The sequence below is a fragment of the Pinus tabuliformis genome, chromosome 3_2, assembly GCF_031772625.1.
Source record: "Pinus tabuliformis cultivar Carrire ecotype Pingquan chromosome 3_2, CPIR1, whole genome shotgun sequence".
NCBI classification, from domain to species: domain Eukaryota; kingdom Viridiplantae; phylum Streptophyta; class Pinopsida; order Pinales; family Pinaceae; genus Pinus; species Pinus tabuliformis.
In genome coordinates, this window is record NC_142302.1 from 1,116,144,344 (window position 1) to 1,116,150,064 (window position 5,721).

Consider the following 5,721-nt stretch of genomic DNA (forward strand, 5'->3'; position numbering starts at 1 on the left):
TGGGATTTTGGCTTTACATAAATATGGATTATTATTAATGTAACTTCGAAATGGCTAACTGACAATTTCACTCCATTTGGCTAAATATATCCTCTCGATGTTTCGAATAAGGAGCTCCACGGGACTCGTCTTTCTTAGATCCTTTAGGGTTTGGGTTTGCAAGGTAGGGACTTATCTTATCATATTCCTGAGGGGTTTTGTTACTTGGATGATGATTTAATATATTAGCGTTTAATCTTCAAACTTTTAATATATTAAATTAGTTATATTTAAACTAAGCCGCAGAGATTATTTATTATGTAGTATTTGTTTTATTTGAATTTACATTTCTTTTTTAATATATTTACTTTTTCTCAAAAGATAATAGCTCAAGTATTAGTTAGTGGGTTTAATTCTCTTTCCATCTAGGTTCTATTCTTACGAAATATGTTATCTTGTGTGGAAAAAATTTGAACATGTTGAAAATCGTGATAAGTAATTTCTATAAGCCCAAAGGGCCAAGAAAAATCTCGAATATCTTGATATTGAGGTGAAATGTGGCAGCCATTTTGAATAACTTGATATTGAGGTGAATAATGGCAATCAAGGTATAAATTTGATAGGAACTCTTAGCCACCAAGTAAATTTTTTATGACTGGTTTCCTTTTAAATTTTTCTTTTACATGACGTTTGATTTTTATTTTTACCCATCATTTAAATATCATGTCTTATATTTCTGTAAGCATTGTCTGTTTGGAAAACAAAGTAAACAAAAGTTTAAAACAGGCAAACATACTAGTAAAGGAATACTTGATTATATCCATTCAGATGTTTGGGGTCCAACCCCTACAACTTCATATGGTGGTTCATCATATTTTGTATCATTTATTGATGACTTTTCTAGGAAAGTGTCGGTCTACATGTTGAAAAGGAAGTCTGATGTGTTTTCAGTTTTCAAGCAGTTTAGAGCATTGGTAGAAAACAGCACTGGTAGAACAATAAAATGTTTAAGAACTGACAATGGTGGTGAGTTTACTTCCAAGGAGTTTGACAACTATTGCAAGGATGCAGGGATCGAGAGACATAAGACCACGATTTATACTCCTTAGCAAAATGGAGTTGTTGAACGCATGAATAGGACTCTTCTAGAGAGAACAAGGAGTATGCTGAGTAACGCCGGGTTGCAAAAGGAGTTGTGGACGGAAGCGGTGGCAACAGCTTGTTATGTGATAAACTGATCTCCATCAACGACGATAGGCTGCAAGATTCCACAAGAGGTATGGAAAGGGCACCCTTGTGACTATTCTAAACTCAGAGTGTTTGGTTGTGATGCATATGCTCTAGTGCCTAAACATCAGCGAACTAAATTAGATCCAAAGTCTAAAAGGTATATCTTTGTTGGGTATGGTGTTGGAACAAAGGGATATAGATTGTGGGATCCTACTACCCGCAAAATCATCATCAATAGAGATGTAAAGTTTAATGAATCCTCTCTTGTACAGTTAGATGTAGATAGTAGATTGAAACAAGATGATGTATCTGACTTTCAGCACATTCAGTTTGATAGCATTTCTAATGATAATCATGATGACCATAGTTCAGATACTAGTCATGAACAGGTTTCAGAATCAGAACATGAACAGGATTCAGGTATAGATCATGAACAAGTCTCAGATACTGATCGTCAAGAAGTTCCTACAGATGGTAGTCAGCCAATTGAGGAAGCGCCAGAAACATCCTTAAGGAGGTCGACAAGAATCAAACGGCCACCGAGAAGGTATGATGATTATGTCACTTCTGTTGCATTTACTGCTAATGACGATGAACCTCTGTGCTATCAGGAAGCAATAGAAGGTTCGAAAAGTGATAAGTGGAAAGCAGCCATGAAGGACGAAATGATGGCCTTAGGTAAGAATGGCACATGGGATCTGGTTGAGCTTCCGAAAGACAGGAAAACTGTAGGGTGTAAATGGGTTTTCAAGCTGAAACAGGGTGTGAATGATACGGAAGACAGGTACAAAGCGAGGCTAGTTGCAAAAGGGTTTTCTCAGAAAGTCGGCATTGACTTTCATGAGATTTTTTCACCAGTGGTTAAAATTGTTTCAATTAGAATTGTGTTAGCATTAGTGGCTTTGCTTGATTTAGAGTTGCAGCAGTTAGATGTTAAGACTGCATTTCTACATGGAGACTTAGATGAGGAAATTTATATGGAACAACCGGAAGGGTTTGTTCAGCATCGCAATGAGAAATTTTTCTGCAGGCTCAAGAAGTCATTATATGGCCTGAAGCAGTCGCCTCGGCAATGGTATAAGAAGTTTGATTCTTTCATGTTGAGTCAGAAATATGTTAGAAGTGAATATGATCATTGTGTTTATTTTAAGCAATTTAAAAATGGCATATTCATTATCTTAGTATTGTATGTTGACGATATGCTTTTAGCAAGCAAAAGCATAGAAGAAATCAACAGGTTGAAGGCTCAGATGGCAAGGACATTTGATATGAAATATCTAGGAGCAGCAAGACAGATTTTGGGCATGGAGATTTTCAGAGACAGGAGCAATGGTAAGCTATGGCTATCACAACAAAAGTATACTGAGAAAATACTTTTGAGGTTTGGTATGAATAACGTGAAGCCTGTGTCAGTCCCTCTCGCTTCCCATTTCAAGCTTTCTTCGAGTTTACGTCCTAATTCAAATGAAGAAAAGGAATTTATGTCTCGAATTCCATATGCTAATGTAGTAGGGTGTTTAATGTATGCGATGGTGTGTACGCGACCAGATATTTCACATGCAATTGGGGTTGTCAGCAGGTATATGGAAAATCCGGGTAAAAAACACTGGTCAGCAGTGAAATGGGTGCTTCGGTATTTGAGAGGCACAAGTAGTTATTATATCACTTACAATAAGAGTAGTGAATTTGTTTGCGGATATGTTGATTCCGATTTTGCAGGTGATTTGGATAAGAGAAGGTCAACTTCAGGGTATGTCTTTACTCTTGCAGGTGGAGCTATTAGCTGGATGTCAAAGCTATAGAACATTGTTGCTTTATCCACTACTGAGGCAGAATACATTGCTACTTCTCATGCTTGCAAAGAAACGATTTGGTTGAAAGGTTTGTTTGGTGAGTTTGGTAGGCTGCAGGACAACATCAAGTTATTTTGTGACAGTCAAAGTGCAATACATTTGGCTAAGAATCCGGCCTATCATAGTAAATCAAAGCATATACCGATCAAGTACCATTTTGTAAGACAGGTTATCACTGAAAGGGGAATCTCTCTTGAAAAGGTGCATACAAAGGAGAATTGTGCAAACATGTTCACGAAACCTATTTTGTTAGAGAAGCTACGTTAGTGTTTGGCTTCTCTTGGCTTGCAGAAAAGGTAAAATAATAAACAAACAGGGCATCAGGCTAATTGTTGTCAAGGTTGAGATTGTTGAGATTTTCTGTTTTAAATAAAATAGGTAAAAATCTCAGTAGGTGACAACAATAGGAATTTGTTGCTAGATTAGCTCCAAGTTGTTGGGAGAGAGTTAATGCATCCTAAATTTGATGTGAGAAGATTTATGAGGCAGTTAGATTCTCCTTGCTATAAAACAGGTATCCATACGGATGGTTTGAGAGTGGTGTGAGAGTTTGTGAGGATTTGATTAATTATGTAATCTCATGTTTGATTAATAAAGATTGTTGATGCCTATGTTTGGTGGACGTAGCCCAGATTGGTTGGGTGAACCACGTTAAATTGTTGTGTCTCCTGTGCTTGATTTTATTTGCTGAGTATATGTTTTAATCTGCTATGCATCTTAGCTCTAACAAAGGGCCATAGTAATGTGGTATTTATTTTGACATGCTTGATAATTATTTTCTTATACTTAATGCATGGACAATTTTGTTATAAGAAGAAAGTTGTGATATTATATTTACATCTCATGTATGCACATGAATAAATGTTAAAGAATAGTTTTTAAAGATTGATTATTGGTTGATCAGTGTTTTATCTAATCATGATATCAAATATTGTTGACGAAAACAATGATAGGAAAGGATGGTGACTTGTGCAAATGATAGATTATGTTTAACATTGTGGCAAGTAAAGAACTAATGGTCCATGCAAATGAGTATGAGTTGTAGGATGATCTATTGATGGAAAAATAAGGCCAAAAAGATATAAATATTGGAGATTTGTGTGTAAACGATTTCATGATGATTGTAATAGCTTTTAGCTAGATATGTTGTATTTTAATGATATTTCTTTGTAAGATTTTATGACAATGGTTAAGGGATGGACTCCCTTATAATCCATTGAGTGAGGGGTGAACACCCTCACGAGCATTTAATAATAAAATTAAGCATTAGTTGGTTTTCACCCTACGAGGTTTCTAGTGTATATCGGTGTTCAATGTTGTGATTGCTTATTGTGTCAATTTGATGGTGTTGATTCCTTGCATGATGTGATATTCATAATATCAAGTATGTGATTAACTAATATGGTTAAAGGAATCATGAAATGGATGCAAGGTTACATCAAAAAATTTGTGTTAATATGCTACAACAATGGTTGTTAATAGTTATCTAACTAACTCTTTGAAATGATGAAAATTTCATATAATGGTTAACGAGGAATCTAGAATAATAATTTGGATAGTTACCCGTAGGTATATTGTGAAAAAAAATTCCAAGTCCATGCATTCTTATGTGAGGTTACCGAGGGATGTTACAAAATAATTTTTTCTGTAAGCTTTTAATTTTTATTGATTATTTTAGAAAACCATATACATCGTAAGTAATTCATGCCGTGGTTTGTCGGTTGGGAATGTGGACCAACTAAAGAAATAGAGTTTCCTAGTAGCATAGTTTGCGTGATAAACAAAAAGCCATCCTAGAACACTAGTCTTACCAATATGAATAGTGTCAAAATGTTTCAACAATTGAAACAGATCCACCACAAAATTTAAATTGTAGGTTAGCCTACTTTCCTTGCTTGTTTATGACAAGTGACTAGTCAATCAAACGAAAAGTTAAAAGAATTATTATATATGTTTATATATTTATATTTATTTTAATAAAAAATAAATATTCATGTAAAAAATAAAGTTAAATGTTATTAAAAAGTGTATGATCTTATTAAAGATAAATTTAACCATCATCATTAAAAAAACCAGAGAGGAGAAAAAAAAAACACTAATAACAAAACCAAATTGACACGACATTTAGAAAAATATAAGTTCCTTCAAGAGTATCATTATCCATGATGATATTGATAATATCAATACTTCAATATCATTATTATCCATGTTGATATTGATAATGATAATGGTTAATGTGCCCGCTCTGGCCCACACATATAAAAAGTAATTAAAAGTAAACCAAGCACATGGGTGTGTGTGCATACACATATAGAGAGAAAATAGGTAAAAATAAATTATTATATTATGAGTTACTTTTTACAAGTAGGAAGACATTAACAAGTAAAAAGTGTTATTATTGATAAAAATAACATTTCAATATCAAATCATAAATAAAAAATTGTAATTTGTGAGAATGCAAGAGATGCACAAAATAATAAAATATTTAAATTGAGCCTTAAAGAATTAAGGATGGGATTGCTAAGTTTAATAAAATATTGTTAAAATATATATATATATATATATATATATATATATAATAAAATATTATTTAATACATATATATTATTTAAAATATATATGTATTAATATTACTAATAAGGAAAATCTTCCCCCGACA